Raw genomic sequence first — 18,679 nt, 5'->3', positions numbered from 1 at the left:
GTCAACATGATGCTGTTGTCATCACGGCGTAAAACAGCGCCACATCCCCAGCCTGAAGAAGGGTTGTGAGGGAGCAACGTGACGTCATACACGGAGCGTCAGGCCTGTGCTGGAGGGGGGCAGGAGGGGGGAGGGGGACAGGAGGTGAAGGACGTGCAGTGACAGGTGATCCATCCATCACACGTCTTCACACTACACACTCCTCTTCCCTGTCGGGATGGATGTACCACTGTCCGTTCGTCCGTCCGTCTGTCTGTCTGTCTGTGCCATGGGCTGGCTGGCTGTTCATCTGTCTGTCTGTCTGTACCACTGTCTGTCTGGCTGGTTGTCTGTCTGTCTGTATGTCTCCCCTTCTCTCAAAAGGAGTGTTTAGCATGACGGAGCAAGTTACAACATGTTGAGTCATTCATTTCATCTTCCAGACGTTGTTTTCAAGCAGTGTCACATGTCATGACAAATCAAGGTGTGTGTGTCTGGTTCTGCACGCCGTTCAGCAGTGTTGGGTGTGCTGAAAGCACGTGTTCATCACTGAGCTAAGATAGCTCTCTTCGGAGTTTATCTGTGACGTCATTCAGGGCTTTCCGCCCGCCACTCTCTGCATCACCTCATTCCGGATTGCTGGCCGTCTGCTTCCGGTTCGCTGTTGTCACTTCCGGTGTGTGGGCTGACGCTGAAGGGAACAGGAAACACAGTGACTCGCAGTCTGTCAGTGACTGAACCTCTTCGCTGTGTCGCCATGACGACGCCTCTGCTTGTCGCTGCAGTCAGCTTCAGCAACTGTACTGTGTCCACGAGGAAGGTCCCGGCAACAGACAGTGTACGTTCAGCAGTGTGTCCACGAGGAAGCTCCTGGCAACAGACAGTGTACGTTCAGCAGTGTGTCTACGAGGAAGGTCCTGGCAACAGTGTACGTTCAGCAGTGTGTCCACGAGGAAAGTCCTGGCAACAGTGTACGTTCAGCAGTGTGTCCACGAGGAAGGTCCTGGCAACAGTGTACGTTCAGCAGTGTGTCCACAAGGAAGCTCCTGGCAACAGACAGTGTACGTTCAGCAGTGTGTCTACGAGGAAGGTCCTGGCAACAGTGTACGTTCAGCAGTGTGTCCACAAGGAAGCTCCTGGCAACAGACAGTGTACGTTCAGCAGTGTGTCTGCGAGGAAGGTCCTGGCAACAGTGTACGTTCAGCAGTGTGTCTACGAGGAAGGTCCTGGCAACAGTGTACGTTCAGCAGTGTGTCTGCGAGGAAGGTCCTGGCAACAGTGTACGTTCAGCAGTGTGTCCACAAGGAAGCTCCTGGCAACAGACAGTGTACGTTCAGCAGTGTGTCTACGAGGAAGCTCCCGGCAACAGACAGTGTACGTTCAGCAGTGTGTCTACGAGGAAGGTCCTGGCAACAGACAGTGTACGTTCAGCAGTGTGTCCACGAGAAAGCTCCCGGCAACAGTGTATGTTCAGCAGTGTGTCCACGAGGAAGGTCCCGGCGACAGTGTACGTTCAGCAGTGTGTCCACGAGGAAGCTCCTGGCAACAGACAGTGTACGTTCAGCAGTGTGTCTACGAGTGTATTGTTGAGGTGAGGGTTGAGAGGTGTACTGTGGACAACAAGGATTGTTGAGGTGAGGGTTGAGAGGTATACTGTGGACAACAAGGATTGTTGAGGTGAGGGTTGAGAGGTGTACTGTGGACAACAGGGATTGTTGAGGTGAGGGTTGAGAGGTGTACTGTGGACAACAAGGATTGTTGAGGTGAGGGTTGAGAGGTGTACTGTGGACAACAAGGATTGTTGAGGTGAGGGTTGAGAGGTATACTGTGGACAACAAGGATTGTTGAGGTGAGGGTTGAGAGGTATACTGTGGACAACAAGGATTGTTGAGGTGAGGGTTGAGAGGTGTACTGTGGACAACAAGGATTGTTGAGGTGAGGGTTGAGGGGTATACTGTGGACAACAAGGATTGTTGAGGTGAGGGTTGAGGGGTATACTGTGGACAACAAGGATTGTTGAGGTGAGGGTTGAGAGGTGTACTGTGGACAACAAGGATTGTTGAGGTGAGGGTTGAGAGGTATACTGTGGACAACAAGGATTGTTGAGGTGAGGTTTGAGAGGTATACTGTGGACAACAAGGATTGTTGAGGTGAGGGTTGAGGGGTATACTGTGGACAAGGATTGTTGAGGTGAGGGTTGAGAGGTGTACTGTGGACAACAAGGATTGTTGAGGTGAGGGTTGAGGGGTGTACTGTGGACAACAAGGATTGTTGAGGTGAGGGTTGAGAGGTATACTGTGGACAACAAGGATTGTTGAGGTGAGGGTTGAGAGGTATACTGTGGACAACAAGGATTGTTGAGGTGAGGGTTGAGAGGTGTACTGTGGACAACAGGGATTGTTGAGGTGAGGGTTGAGAGGTGTACTGTGGACAACAGGGATTGTTGAGGTGAGGGTTGAGAGGTGTACTGTGGACAACAAGGATTGTTGAGGTGACGGTTGAGAGGTGTACTGTGGACAACAAGGATTGTTGAGGTGAGGGTTGAGGGGTATACTGTGGACAACAAGGATTGCTGAGGTGAGGGTTGAGGGGTATACTGTGGACAACAAGGATTGTTGAGGTGAGGGTTGAGAGGTGTACTGTGGACAACAAGGATTGTTGAGGTGAGGGTTGAGAGGTATACTGTGGACAACAGGGATTGTTGAGGTGAGGGTTGAGGGGTGTACTGTTGACAACAGGGATTGTTGAGGTGAGGGTTGAGAGGTGTACTGTGGACAACAAGGATTGTTGAGGTGACGGCAACAGTGTACGTTCAGCAGTGTGTCCACGAGGAAGCTCCTGGCAACAGACAGTGTACGTTCAGCAGTGTGTCCACGAGGAAGCTCCTGGCAACAGACAGTGTACGTTCAGCAGTGTCTACGAGTGTATTGTTGAGGTGAGGGTTGAGAGGTGTACTGTGGACAACAGGGATTGTTGAGGTGAGGGTTGAGAGGTATACTGTGGACAACAAGGATTGTTGAGGTGAGGGTTGAGGGGTATACTGTGGACAAGGATTGTTGAGGTGAGGGTTGAGAGGTGTACTGTGGACAACAAGGATTGTTGAGGTGAGGGTTGAGGGGTATACTGTGGACAACAAGGATTGTTGAGGTGAGGGTTGAGAGGTGTACTGTGGACAACAAGGATTGTTGCGGTGAGGTTTGAGAGGTGTACAGTGGACAACAAGGATTGTTGAGGTGAGGGTTGAGAGGTATACTGTGGACAACAGGGATTGTTGAGGTGAGGGTTGAGAGGTGTACTGTGGACAACAAGGATTGTTGAGGTGAGGGTTGAGAGGTGTACTGTGGACAACAAGGATTGTTGAGGTGAGGGTTGAGAGGTATACTGTGGACAACAAGGATTGTTGAGGTGAGGGTTGAGGGGTATACTGTGGACAACAGGGATTGTTGAGGTGAGGGTTGAGGGGTGTACTGTTGACAACAGGGATTGTTGAGGTGAGGGTTGAGAGGTGTACTGTGGACAACAAGGATTGTTGAGGTGACGGCAACAGTGTACGTTCAGCAGTGTGTCCACGAGGAAGCTCCTGGCAACAGACAGTGTACGTTCAGCAGTGTGTCCACGAGGAAGCTCCTGGCAACAGACAGTGTACGTTCAGCAGTGTCTACGAGTGTATTGTTGAGGTGAGGGTTGAGAGGTGTACTGTGGACAACAAGGATTGTTGAGGTGAGGGTTGAGAGGTGTACTGTGGACAACAAGGATTGTTGAGGTGAGGGTTGAGAGGTATACTGTGGACAACAAGGATTGTTGAGGTGAGGGTTGAGAGGTATACTGTGGACAACAAGGATTGTTGAGGTGAGGGTTGAGAGGTGTACTGTGGACAACAAGGATTGTTGAGGTGAGGGTTGAGAGGTATACTGTGGACAACAAGGATTGTTGAGGTGAGGGTTGAGAGGTCATGGCCTGGCTTCGCTGACGAAGATCTAGGAAGGGCGTTGTCCACGTCTGATGCAGGCACGCTCATGGCTGACAAGGCCAATGCGGGAAAAGCAGAGTCGGCCGCAGCGGTTGCAAGGGGAAGTCTGGTCTGGGTTCGCGGCTGCAGCGTCGTGGTTCTTCCTCCTTCTGCGTTTGTCCTCAAGGCTGGCCCTGCGGTTGTTTTCGAAGGAGGAGACAGCTTGGTGGATGGTGCGTCGCCAGGTCTCTCGATCAGCGGCTACTGCGGACCACTGGCGATGGTCAATGTGACAGGCACCGAGAGCTTTCTTCAAGGAGTCTTTGTATCTCTTCTTGGGTGCTCCTCTGTCACGGTGGCCAGTGGACAGTTCGCCATACAGCGCGATCTTGGGCAGGCGGTGGTCCTCCATCCTGGACACGTGCCCTGCCCAACGTAGCTGGGTCTTTAGCAGCACTGCCTCGATGCTGATAGTCTTTGCCTGCTCCAGGACCTCGACATTTGTGATGTAGTCACTCCAGTGGATGCTGAGGATGGTGCGAAGGCAGCGCTGGTGGAAGCGATCAAGCAGTCGTATGTGGTGCCGGTAGGTGACCCAGGTTTCGGAGCCATACAACAAGGTGGGCAGTACAACAGCTCTGTACACGCTGATCTTTGTGTCTTTCTTCAGGTGTTTGTTGTTCCACACTCTCTTGTACAGCCTGCCGAATGCGCTGTTTGCCTTTGCAAGTCTGTTGTCGATCTCCTTGTCGATCTTGGCGTCAGACGAGATGGTGCAGCCTAGGTAGCTGAACTGGTGGACCGACTTCAGCTCTGTCTCACCGATGTTGATGTGAGGAGCGTGGAATTCTTCCTGTGGGGCAGGCTGGTGGAGAACTTCCGTCTTTTTCAGACTGACTTCTAGGCCGAAGAGCTGCGCAGCCTCTGCGAAGCAGGACGTTATACGCTGCAGGGCCGCTTCTGTATGGGCGACGAGGGCAGCATCGTCGGCAAACAGAAGCTCTCTGATGAGTTGCTCCAGTGTCTTGGTGTGGGCCTGTAGCCGCCTCAGGTTGAATAGGCTGCCATCAGTGCGGTATCTGATGAAGATACCGTCGTCGTCGCCAAGATCTTCAGTGGCCTGTTGGAGCATCATGCTGAAGAAGATCGTGAAGAGGGTCGGCGCGAGGACACAACCTTGTTTCACTCCATTTCCAATTGGGAAGGGCTCCGAAAGGTCGTTGCTGTGTCTGACTTGTCCACGCTGTTCCTCATGTAGTTGGATGACCATGCTGAGGAATTTTGGGGGGCATCCTAGACGTTTCATGATCTCCCACAGACATACTGTGGACAACAAGGATTGTTGAGGTGAGGGTTGAGGGGTATACTGTGGACAACAAGGATTGTTGAAGTAAGGGTTGAGGGGTATACTGTGGACAACAGGGATTGCTGAGGTGAATGGTGAGAGGCGTACAGACTGTGGCGTGTGTGCAGGTCACGTTTGATGCCCGGGACACCAACAAGGATGGCAGGCTGACAGTGGGGACACCAACAAGGCTGGCAGGCTGACAGTGGGGACACCAACAAGGATGGCAGGCTGACAGTGGGGACACCAACAAGGATGGCAGGCTGACAGTGGGGACACCAACAAGGATGGCAGGCTGACAGTGGGGACACCAACAAGGATGGCAGGCTGACAGTGGGGACACCAACAAGGATGGCAGGCTGACAGTGGGGACACCAACACCTCAAGGATTGTGGAAAACTGAACCCCGCAATACGAAAGTCAGTATCTGTGTGGGCTGAGAGGAAGGAGGGGTGTGTGTGTGTGTGTGTGTGTGTGTGTGTGTGTGCGTGCGTGGGTGCATATGTGCGTGGGTATGTATGTATGTGTGTGTGTGTGCCTGTTGTTCTTCGAGTTCTAGTGTTTGTGCCTGTGTACTCGCATTCACATGAATATACGTCTACCTCAGAATCAGATCATTTGTGATATCTATCCTCTTGCATCTGATGAATCCAAACCTGATCTGTACCGTACTGTTGCCCATCACACAAAGATGAGAAAGTGTGATAAGGGAGAGGGGGGTGGTAGTACACAAATTTTATAACGAACTGTGCAAATACAGATTAAAATTTTTTTTTTTTTCCGTTTTGCATGCCTTAGAGCAGCGGAAGTGAGGCGAATATTCCAGACACTTGACCGTGAACTTGACGGGAAGATCTTGGAGGAAGAACTCCTGCAGTACATGCAGAGCAAGGGGTCGTCACTGACCAGGAAGCACGTGCACTCCATGTTCCGTACAGTGGACAGGGACAGAGACGGAAAGCTGAGTGCCAGGGAGTTCTTTGATGCTGTCATGTGACACTGCCATGTAGACACTGCCATGTGGACACTGCCATGTATACACTGCCAGGTAGACACTGTCATGTAGACATTGACACGTAGACACTGCCATGTGGACACTGTCATGTAGACACTGCCATGTAGACACTGTCGTGTAGACATTGACATGTAGACAATGTCATGTAACACTGCCATGTAGACATTGCCATGTAGACATTGACATGTAGACAATGTCATGTAACACTGCCATGTAGACACTGTCATGTAGACACTACTATGTACATACTGCTATGTAGACATTACCATGTACACACTGCCACGTAGACACTGCTATGTGGATGCTGTCATGTGACACTGCTATCTAGACACTGCAATTATACTGAGTCAGGGATTTCTTTGACGTCATATAGACACTGCTATGTACACACTGCCATGTTATGGAAATGTACAGTTGTTCCACTGGAAACCAGTCTAACAGTGGTTATGGAAATGTACAGGTGTTCCACTGGAAACCAGTCTAACAGTGGTTATGGAAATGTACAGGTGTTACACTGGAAACCAGTCTAACAGTGGTTATGGAAATGTACAGTTGTTCCACTGGAAACCAGTCTAACAGTGGTTATGGAAATGTACAGTTGTTCCACTGGAAACCAGTCTAACAGTGGTTATGGAAATGTACAGGTGTTACACTGGAAACCAGTCTAACAGTGGTTATGGAAATGTACAGGTGTTACACTGGAAACCAGTCTAACAGTGGTTATGGAAATGTACAGGTGTTACACTGGAAACCAGTCTAACAGTGGTTATGGAAATGTACAGTTGTTCCACTGGAAACCAGTCTAACAGTGGTTATGGAAATGTACATGTGTTACACTGGAAACCAGTCTAACAGTGGTTATGGAAATGTACAGGTGTTCCACTGGAAACCAGTCTAACAGTGGTTATGGAAATGTATGGTTGTTCCACTGGAAACCAGTCTAACAGTGGTTATGGAAATGTACAGGTGTTCCACTGGAAACCAGTCTAACAGTGGTTATGGAAATGTACAGGTGTTCCACTGGAAACCAGTCTAACAGTGGTTATGGAAATGTACAGTTGTTCCACTGGAAACCAGTCTAACAGTGGTTATGGAAATGTACAGTTGTTCCACTGGAAACCAGTCTAACAGTGGTTATGGAAATGTACAGTTGTTCCACTGGAAACCAGTCTAACAGTGGTTATGGAAATGTACATGTGTTCCACTGGAAACCAGTCTAACAGTGGTTATGGAAATGTACAGGTGTTACACTGGAAACCAGTCTAACAGTGGTTATGGAAATGTACAGGTGTTACACTGGAAACCAGTCTAACAGTGGTTATGGAAATGTACAGTTGTTCCACTGGAAACCAGTCTAACAGTGGTTATGGAAATGTACATGTGTTACACTGGAAACCAGTCTAACAGTGGTTATGGAAATGTACAGGTGTTCCACTGGAAACCAGTCTAACAGTGGTTATGGAAATGTACAGTTGTTCCACTGGAAACCAGTCTAACAGTGGTTATGGAAATGTACAGGTGTTACACTGGAAACCAGTCTGACAGTGGTTATGGAAATGTACAGGTGTTACACTGGAAACCAGTCTAACAGTGGTTATGGAAATGTACAGGTGTTCCACTGGAAACCAGTCTAACAGTGGTTATGGAAATGTACAGTTGTTCCACTGGAAACCAGTCTAACAGTGGTTATGGAAATGTACAGGTGTTACACTGGAAACCAGTCTAACAGTGGTTATGGAAATGTACATGTGTTCCACTGGAAACCAGTCTAACAGTGGTTATGGAAATGTACAGTTGGTCCACTGGAAACCAGTCTAACAGTGGTTATGGAAATGTACAGGTGTTACACTGGAAACCAGTCTAACAGTGGTTATGGAAATGTACAGGTGTTCCACTGGAAACCAGTCTAACAGTGGTTATGGAAATGTACAGGTGTTACACTGGAAACCAGTCTAACAGTGGTTATGGAAATGTACAGGTGTTCCACTGGAAACCAGTCTAACAGTGGTTATGGAAATGTACAGGTGTTCCACTGGAAACCAGTCTAACAGTGGTTATGGAAATGTACAGGTGTTCCACTGGAAACCAGTCTAACAGTGGTTATGGAAATGTACAGGTGTTCCACTGGAAACCAGTCTAACAGTGGTTATGGAAATGTACAGGTGTTCCACTGGAAACCAGTGTAACAGTGGTTATGGAAATGTGATGGGGGTGTGAAGCACTGAAACTAATGACGATAATTAAAATTAAATAATGTGCTCAAGTTGAGATCTGTCACTACAATATAAGGTTTTGATTTTTTTTAATCAAAGTGATGAAAACTGTTTTCCATCTCTGCAGAGGTGATTGTGTAGCAGTCTGCTTTGGTTGACTGAATGAACGAATGATCATTGACAATTGAGATTAGAAACCAGCACACAACTGGTTGTGGCAGAAATTTATAAGTATTCTGGTTGGCTGCCTGATGTCCTGATGGTGTCAAGTTACAGGTAAGTCTTACTGTTTACATGGGAACTCAACAAACACACGACACCTTTACAATACCTCAATCAGCCTTGTAACAGGTGTTACATTTTCCTTGTCTGCTGTCACAGCTGCAACAGTGTGTAACAGAGTACTGCACTTTAATATATTCCTTGTGTGTGTGTGTGTGTGTGTGTGTGTGTGTGAGTGACAGAGGGATCAAGAGGGAAAACACAATACATTGTGGTATCATTTCTTCACGCACACTTTAATTCATGATTCCTCATCACAGTGTCCAAACTAAAAACAAGTACAACCACTGGTGAAACAACAAGTACAACCACTGGTGAAACAACAAGTACAACCACTGGTGAAACAACAAGTACAACCACTGGTGAAACAACAAGTACAACCACTGGTGAAACAACAAGTACAACCACTGGTGAAACAACAAGTACAACCACTGGTGAAACAACAAGTACAACCACTGGTGAAACAACAAGTACAACCACTGGTGAAACAACAAGAGATGCCTTGAACAGAAGGGAATGGATAGCAGACTGAAAACTATGCCAGGTAAATGTTTACTGAAACCAGTGCTGATGATGAAAACTATGCCAGGTAAATGTTTACTAAAACCAGTGCTGACGATGAAAACTATGCCAGGTAAATGTTTACTGAAACCAGCACTGACAATGAAAACTATGCCAGGTAAATGTTTATTGAAACCAGTGCTGACAATGAAAACTATGCCAGGTAAATGTTTACTGAAACCAGTGCTGATGATGAAAACTATGCCAGGTAAATGTTTATTGAAACCAGTGCTGACAATGAAAACTATGCCAGGTAAATGTTTACTGAAACCAGCACTGACAATGAAAACTATGCCAGGTAAATGTTTACTGAAACCAGCGCTAATGATGAAAACTATGCCAGGTAAATGTTTACTGAAACCAGTGCTGATGATGAAAACTATGCCAGGTAAATGTTTATTGAAACCAGTGCTGACGATGAAAACTATGCCAGGTAAATGTTTACTGAAACCAGCGCTGATGAGTAAAAATATGCCAGGTGAATGTTTACTGAAATCAGCGCTGATGATGAAAACTATGCCAGGTAAATGCTTATTGAAACCAGTGCTGACAATGAAAACTATGCCAGGTAAATGTTTACTGAAACCAGCACTGACGATGAAAACTATGCCAGGTAAATGTTTATTGAAACCAGCGCTGACGATGAAAACTATGCCAGGTGAATGTTTACTGAAACCAGTGCTGACAATGAAAACTATGCCAGGTAAATGCTTATTGAAACCAGTCTAACAGTGGTTATGGAAATGTATGGTTGTTCCACTGGAAACCAGTCTAACAGTGGTTATGGAAATGTATGGTTGTTCCACTGGAAACCAGTCTAACAGTGGTTATGGAAATGTACAGGTGTCCAGACCCATAAAAGTATATATTTTCTGAAAGGTAAATGAATAAAGAACACAAAACACATGATGTTTTCCCATTTTATATATTTTTAGTTGCATGCTGTTGTTTTGAAATCAGTGTTTTGTTTTTTGTTACATTTTCAACTTGTTCATTACAAACATTAGTCAGGTAATTTGCACTAAAATATTATATTTTCTGGACAAATGGATATCTGCACACACAAAATCATACTAGAACAACCACAATATAAAAAAAAAAAACTGAAAAAGAAATAGATACATAATGCATTGTGACTTTTGTAAGTGATAATATGGATGTGAGGCCACATCCCCTCAGTCTCCACCCCCTTCCTCTTCACCCCTCTCACACGGTCACTTCATCCAGTTCTCATCAGACTGCGTTGGCTGAGTGCCAAGAAAATAGCTCACACTGTGTCCTGCTAAAAATTCAGTGACTTCTGTCACTGCTAGAGCTGAACAGTCGGCATCACTCACTGATAGTCGTATCTTGGCCACTCTCTTGAAATGTTCACCACTGTCTTCTCCTTTGAATTTATGCTTCAATTCTTTCTGAGCATCAGCTAAAGAAAGTAATCTTGGTTGATTTAGTTCGCCATGATCGCATGTCTTGAGCACGGAGTCAGTCCGACATTTTATTGAGCGAGCGAGGAGAGGAGCCAGGCAAACACTGCGGCCAGTAACCCAACCAAAACATTCAAATAAAGGACTGCCTCATGACGTAGATGGTGTTTCTAGCTATGGATCCCTGAATCCCATTTAATGGTGCAGTCACCACTATCATGACGACCTATCGCCCATTTAATGGTGCAGTCACCACTATCATGACAACCTATCGCCCATTTAATGGTGCAGTCACCATGAAATACAGACTAGTGATTTAACATTATCAAGTCAGTAATAACAATAATGCACTATAACAAGAGGACTATTTCAGATGCAAAATGAAGAATCATTAACAATGTATCATGTCAGCAACATGAGTAAAATTTACATAACAATTTCACACGTTAGATCACAAACCAATGAGTAATGACAAGTTATAGAATATTCATATCTACATCCAATGAACAGTATCAGACACAGGTTTCACAAAAAGAAACTGCTGTATTCTCAGCTGTTCCAAAGACACTCTGTAAAAGTGCACATGATTTGATGACACTGGGCAGAATCATTATTGCAGTATTGACACCAAGTTGTTCCCTGTTCAGATAACAACATGAGCAACATGATGCATGCCGTGGAAATGACTGTTGAAAAACCAACACAGGTGGCTCCAGCATCACACCAACAACGCTTTCAGCAACCACACACCACAGATCTTTTCATCTACCTAACAGATTTCCTGAAATATACCTGTCTGCTCTTGTTGATGTGACCACCACCACCCCTCACCCCTCCACATACAGACTTCTCCATTACCAGCCACATGACAGTTAACAGTTATTGTGAAATCGGTGTGTGTGTGTGTGTGTGTGTGTGTGTGTGTGTGTGTGTGTGTGTGTGTGTGTGTGTACAGACTGAAACAGACTGCTGTGTGATGTGTACAGACTGAAACAGACTGCTGTGTGATGTGTACAGACTGAAACAGACTGCTGTGTGATGTGTACAGACTGAAACAGACTGCTGTGTGATGTGTACAGACTGAAACAGACCTATGCCAGACACAGCAGGCTAAGATGGGCAGTCAACATGTGACGCCGACACTTTGCATCACAACTCTCATCCAGACTGTCTCATGTTTTTTCCAGCGTCATCACAATCCTCCGTCAACAACAACACACTTGAGCTTTGATGAAATGACCATCACAGGGAAACTAATGCTACATCTAGATGTTGTCCTGATATCTTCACTAAATAATAACAAACAAAATACTGGCTATCCCTCACAACCAGAAGGTTTCAAGTCCCTTAAACTAACAGAGTGGCGCAGGGAGGAGGAGGGGGGGGAGGAGTGGTGATGTAGGAGGGGGATGGAGAAGGAGGGGTGATGTAGGAGGGGGATGGAGGGGCGATGTAGGAGGGGGATGGAGGAGGGGGGTGATGTAGGAGGGGGATGGAGGGGTGATGTAGGAGGGGGATGGAGGAGGGGTGATGTAGGAGGGGGATGGAGAAGGAGGGGTGATGTAGGAGGGGGATGGAGGAGGAGAGGTGATGTAGGAGGGTGATGGAGAAGGAGGGGTGATGTAGGAGGGGGATGGAGGGGTGATGTAGGAGGGGGGTGATGTAGGAGGGGGATGGAGGGGTGATGTAGGAGGGGGATGGAGGATGGATGTAGGAGGGGGATGGAGGAGGAGGGGTGATGTAGGAGGGGGATGGAGGAGGAGGGGGGATGTAGGAGGGGGATGGAGAAGGAGGGGGGATGGAGAAGGAGGGGTGATGTAGGAGGGGGGTGGAGGAGGGGTGATGTAGGAGGGGGATGGAGGGGTGATGTAGGAGGGGGATGGAGGAGGAGGGGTGAAGTAGGAGGGGGATGGAGGAGGAGGGGTCATGTAGGAGGGGGATGGAGGGGCGATGTAGGAGGGGGATGGAGGGGTGATGTAGGAGGGGGATGGAGGGGTGATGTAGGAGGGGGATGGAGGAGGAGGGGTGATGTAGGAGGGGGATGGAGGGGTGATGTAGGAGGGGGATGGAGGAGGAGGGGCGATGTAGGAGGGGGATGGAGGGGTGATGTAGGAGGGGGATGGAGGAGGAGGGGTGATGTAGGAGGGGGATGGAGGGGTGATGTAGGAGGGGGATGGAGGAGGAGGGGCGATGTAGGAGGGGGATGGAGGGGTGATGTAGGAGGGGGATGGAGGAGGAGGGGTGATGTAGGAGGGGGATGGAGGGGTGATGTAGGAAGGGGATGGAGGAGGAGGGGTGATGTAGGAGGGGGATGGAGGGGTGATGTAGGAGGGTGATGGAGGAGGAGGGGTGATGTAGGAGGGGGATGGAGGGGTGATGTAGGAGGGGGATGGAGGGGGGATGTAGGAGGGGGATGGAGGAGGAGGGGTGATGTAGGAGGGGGATGGAGGGGTGATGTAGGAGGGGGATGGAGGAGGAGGGGTGATGTAGGAGGGGGATGGAGGGGTGATGTAGGAGGGGGATGGAGTGGTGATGTAGGAGGGGGATGGAGGGGTGATGTAGGAGGGGGATGGAGGAGGAGGGGCGATGTAGGAGGGGGATGGAGGGGTGATGTAGGAGGGGGATGGAGGGGTGATGTAGGAGGGGGATGGAGGAGGAGGGGTGATGTAGGAGGGGGATGGAGGAGGAGGGGTGATGTAGGAGGGGGATGGAGGGGTGATGTAGGAGGGGGATGCAGGGGTGATGTAGGAGGGGGATGGAGGAGGGGCGATGTAGGAGGGGGATGGAGGAGGAGGGGCGATGTAGGAGGGGGATGGAGGGGTGATGTAGGAGGGGGATGGAGGGGTGATGTAGGAGGGGGATGGAGAGGTGATGTAGGAGGGGGATGGAGGAGGAGGGGCGATGTAGGAGGGGGATGGAGGGGTGATGTAGGAGGGGGATGGAGAAGGAGGGGTGATGTAGGAGGGGGATGGAGGAGGGGGATGGAGGGGCGATGTAGGAGGGGGATGGAGGAGGAGGGGCGATGTAGGAGGGGGATGGAGGGGTGATGTAGGAGGGGGATGGAGAAGGAGGGGTGATGTAGGAGGGGGGTGGAGGAGGGGGATGGAGGAGGAGGGGCGATGTAGGAGGGGGGTGGAGGAGGGGCGATGTAGGAGGGGGATGGAGGAGGGGCAATGTAGGAGGGGGATGGAGGAGGAGGGGCGATGTAGGAGGGGGATGGAGGAGGGGCGATGTAGGAGGGGGGTGGAGGAGGAGGGGCGATGTAGGAGGGGGATGGAGGAGTGGTGATGTAGGAGGGGGATGGAGGGGTGATGTAGGAGGGGGATGGAGGAGGAGGGGTGATGTAGGAGGGGGATGGAGGAGGAGGGGTGATGTAGGAGGGGGATGGAGGGGTGATGTAGGAGGGGGATGGAGGGGGAGGGGTGATGTAGGAGGGGGATGGAGGGGTGATGTAGGAGGGGGATGGAGGAGTGGTGATGTAGGAGGGGGATGGAGAAGGAGGGGTGATGTAGGAGGGGGATGGAGGGGGAGGGGTGATGTAGGAGGGGGATGGAGAAGGAGGGGTGATGTAGGAGGGGGATGGATGAGGAGGGGTGATGTAGGAGGGGGATGGAGATGGAGGGGTGATGTAGGAGGGGGATGGAGGAGGAGGGGTGATGTAGGAGGGGGATGGAGGGGTGATGTAGGAGGGGGATGGAGGAGGAGGGGTGATGTAGGAGGGGGATGGAGGGGTGATGTAGGAGGGGGATGAAGGGGGAGGGGTGATGTAGGAGGGGGATGGAGGGGTGATGTAGGAGGGGGATGGAGAAGGAGGGGTGATGTAGGAGGGGGATGGAGAAGGAGGGGTGATGTAGAAGGGGGATGGAGGGGGATGGAGATGGAGGGGTGATGTAGGAGGGGGATGGAGGGGCGATGTAGGAGGGGGATGGAGGGGTGATGTAGGAGGGGGATGGAGGAGGAGGGGTGATGTAGGAGGGGGATGGAGATGGAGGGGTGATGTAGGAGGGGGATGGAGGGGTGATGTAGGAGGGGGATGGAGGGGTGATGTAGGAGGGGGATGGAGAAGGAGGGGTGATGTAGGAGGGGGATGGAGGGGTGATGTAGGAGGGGGATGGAGGGGGAGGGGTGATGTAGGAGGGGGATGGAGGGGTGATGTAGGAGGGGGATGGAGGAGGAGGGGCGATGTAGGAGGGGGATGGAGGAGGAGGGGCGATGTAGGAGGAGGATGGAGGGGTGATGTAGGAGGGGGATGGAGGAGGAGGGGTGATGTAGGAGGGGGATGGAGGGGTGATGTAGGAGGGGGATGGAGGAGGAGGGGTGATGTAGGAGGGGGATGGAGGAGGAGGGGCGATGTAGGAGGGGGATGGAGGGGTGATGTAGGAGGGGGATGGAGAGGTGATGTAGGAGGGGGATGGAGGAGGAGGGGTGATGTAGGAGGGGGATGGAGGGGTGATGTAGGAGGGTGATGGAGGAGGAGGGGTGATGTAGGAGGGGGATGGAGGGGTGATGTAGGAGGGTGATGGAGGAGGAGGGGTGATGTAGGAGGGGGATGGAGGGGTGATGTAGGAGGGGGATGGAGGGGGGATGTAGGAGGGGGATGGAGGAGGAGGGGTGATGTAGGAGGGGGATGGAGGGGTGATGTAGGAGGGGGATGGAGGAGGAGGGGTGATGTAGGAGGGGGATGGAGGGGTGATGTAGGAGGGGGATGGAGTGGTGATGTAGGAGGGGGATGGAGGGGTGATGTAGGAGGGGGATGGAGGAGGAGGGGCGATGTAGGAGGGGGATGGAGGGGTGATGTAGGAGGGGGATGGAGGGGTGATGTAGGAGGGGGATGGAGGAGGAGGGGTGATGTAGGAGGGGGATGGAGGAGGAGGGGTGATGTAGGAGGGGGATGGAGGGGTGATGTAGGAGGGGGATGCAGGGGTGATGTAGGAGGGGGATGGAGGAGGGGCGATGTAGGAGGGGGATGGAGGAGGAGGGGCGATGTAGGAGGGGGATGGAGGGGTGATGTAGGAGGGGGATGGAGGGGTGATGTAGGAGGGGGATGGAGAGGTGATGTAGGAGGGGGATGGAGGAGGAGGGGCGATGTAGGAGGGGGATGGAGGGGTGATGTAGGAGGGGGATGGAGAAGGAGGGGTGATGTAGGAGGGGGATGGAGGAGGGGGATGGAGGGGCGATGTAGGAGGGGGATGGAGGAGGAGGGGCGATGTAGGAGGGGGATGGAGGGGTGATGTAGGAGGGGGATGGAGAAGGAGGGGTGATGTAGGAGGGGGGTGGAGGAGGGGGATGGAGGAGGAGGGGCGATGTAGGAGGGGGGTGGAGGAGGGGCGATGTAGGAGGGGGATGGAGGAGGGGCAATGTAGGAGGGGGATGGAGGAGGAGGGGCGATGTAGGAGGGGGATGGAGGAGGGGCGATGTAGGAGGGGGGTGGAGGAGGAGGGGCGATGTAGGAGGGGGATGGAGGAGTGGTGATGTAGGAGGGGGATGGAGGGGTGATGTAGGAGGGGGATGGAGGAGGAGGGGTGATGTAGGAGGGGGATGGAGGAGGAGGGGTGATGTAGGAGGGGGATGGAGGGGTGATGTAGGAGGGGGATGGAGGGGGAGGGGTGATGTAGGAGGGGGATGGAGGGGTGATGTAGGAGGGGGATGGAGGAGTGGTGATGTAGGAGGGGGATGGAGAAGGAGGGGTGATGTAGGAGGGGGATGGAGGGGGAGGGGTGATGTAGGAGGGGGATGGAGAAGGAGGGGTGATGTAGGAGGGGGATGGATGAGGAGGGGTGATGTAGGAGGGGGATGGAGATGGAGGGGTGATGTAGGAGGGGGATGGAGGAGGAGGGGTGATGTAGGAGGGGGATGGAGGGGTGATGTAGGAGGGGGATGGAGGAGGAGGGGTGATGTAGGAGGGGGATGGAGGGGTGATGTAGGAGGGGGATGAAGGGGGAGGGGTGATGTAGGAGGGGGATGGAGGGGTGATGTAGGAGGGGGATGGAGAAGGAGGGGTGATGTAGGAGGGGGATGGAGAAGGAGGGGTGATGTAGAAGGGGGATGGAGGGGGATGGAGATGGAGGGGTGATGTAGGAGGGGGATGGAGGGGCGATGTAGGAGGGGGATGGAGGGGTGATGTAGGAGGGGGATGGAGGAGGAGGGGTGATGTAGGAGGGGGATGGAGATGGAGGGGTGATGTAGGAGGGGGATGGAGGGGTGATGTAGGAGGGGGATGGAGGGGTGATGTAGGAGGGGGATGGAGAAGGAGGGGTGATGTAGGAGGGGGATGGAGGGGTGATGTAGGAGGGGGATGGAGGGGGAGGGGTGATGTAGGAGGGGGATGGAGGGGTGATGTAGGAGGGGGATGGAGGAGGAGGGGCGATGTAGGAGGAGGATGGAGGGGTGATGTAGGAGGGGGATGGAGGAGGAGGGGTGATGTAGGAGGAGGATGGAGGGGTGATGTAGGAGGGGGATGGAGGAGGAGGGGTGATGTAGGAGGGGGATGGAGGGGTGATGTAGGAGGGGGATGGAGGAGGAGGGGCGATGTAGGAGGGGGATGGAGGAGGAGGGGTGATGTAGGAGGGGGATGGAGGAGGAGGGGTGATGTAGGAGGGGGATGGAGGGGTGATGTAGGAGGGGGATGGAGGAGGAGGGGTGATGTAGGAGGGGGATGGAGGAGGAGGGGTGATGTAGGAGGGGGATGGAGGAGGAGGGGTGATGTAGGAGGGGGATGGAGGGGTGATGTAGGAGGGGGATGGAGGAGGAGGGGTGATGTAGGAGGGGGATGGAGGAGGAGGGGTGATGTAGGAGGGGGATGGAGGGGTGATGTAGGAGGGGGATGGAGGAGGAGGGGTGATGTAGGAGGGGGATGGAGGAGGAGGGGCGATGTAGGAGGGGGATGGAGGGGTGATGTAGGAGGGGGATGGAGAGGTGATGTAGGAGGGGGATGGAGGAGGAGGGGTGATGTAGGAGGGGGATGGAGGGGTGATGTAGGAGGAGGATGGAGGGGTGATGTAGGAGGGGGATGGAGGAGGAGGGGTGATGTAGGAGGGGGATGGAGGGGTGATGTAGGAGGGGGATGGAGGAGGAGGGGTGATGTAGGAGGGGGATGGAGGAGGAGGGGCGATGTAGGAGGGGGATGGAGGGGTGATGTAGGAGGGGGATGGAGAGGTGATGTAGGAGGGGGATGGAGGAGGAGGGGCGATGTAGGAGGGGGATGGAGGGGTGATGTAGGAGGGGGATGCAGGGGTGATGTAGGAGGGGGATGGAGGGGGAGGGGTGATGTAGGAGGGGGATGGAGGGGTGATGTAGGAGGGGGATGGAGGGGTGATGTAGGAGGGGGATGGAGAGGTGATGTAGGAGGGGGATGGAGGAGGAGGGGCGATGTAGGAGGGGGATGGAGGGGTGATGTAGGAGGGGGATGGAGGGGTGATGTAGGAGGGGGATGGAGAAAGAGGGGTGATGTAGGAGGGGGATGGAGGAGGGGGATGGAGGAGGAGGGGCGATGTAGGAGGGGGATGGAGGGGTGATGTAGGAGGGGGATGGAGAAGGAGGGGTGATGTAGGAGGGGGATGGAGAGGTGATGTAGGAGGGGGATGGAGAAGGAGGGGTGATGTAGGAGGGGGATGGAGGGGTGATGTAGGAGGGGGATGGAGAAGGAGGGGTGATGTAGGAGGGGGATGGAGGAGGAGGGGCGATGTAGGAGGGGGATGGAGGGGTGATGTAGGAGGGGGATGGAGATGGAGGGGTGATGTAGGAGGGGGATGGAGGAGGAGGGGTGATGTAGGAGGGGGATGGAGGGGTGATGTAGGAGGGGGATGGAGGAGGAGGGGTGATGTAGGAGGGGGATGGAGGGGTGATGTAGGAGGGGGATGAAGGGGGAGGGGTGATGTAGGAGGGGGATGGAGGGGTGATGTAGGAGGGGGA

This window comes from Babylonia areolata, chromosome 19 (assembly GCF_041734735.1).
Source record: "Babylonia areolata isolate BAREFJ2019XMU chromosome 19, ASM4173473v1, whole genome shotgun sequence".
In the NCBI taxonomy this organism is placed as follows: domain Eukaryota; kingdom Metazoa; phylum Mollusca; class Gastropoda; order Neogastropoda; family Buccinidae; genus Babylonia; species Babylonia areolata.
Note: the sequence above shows the minus strand (reverse complement) of the source record.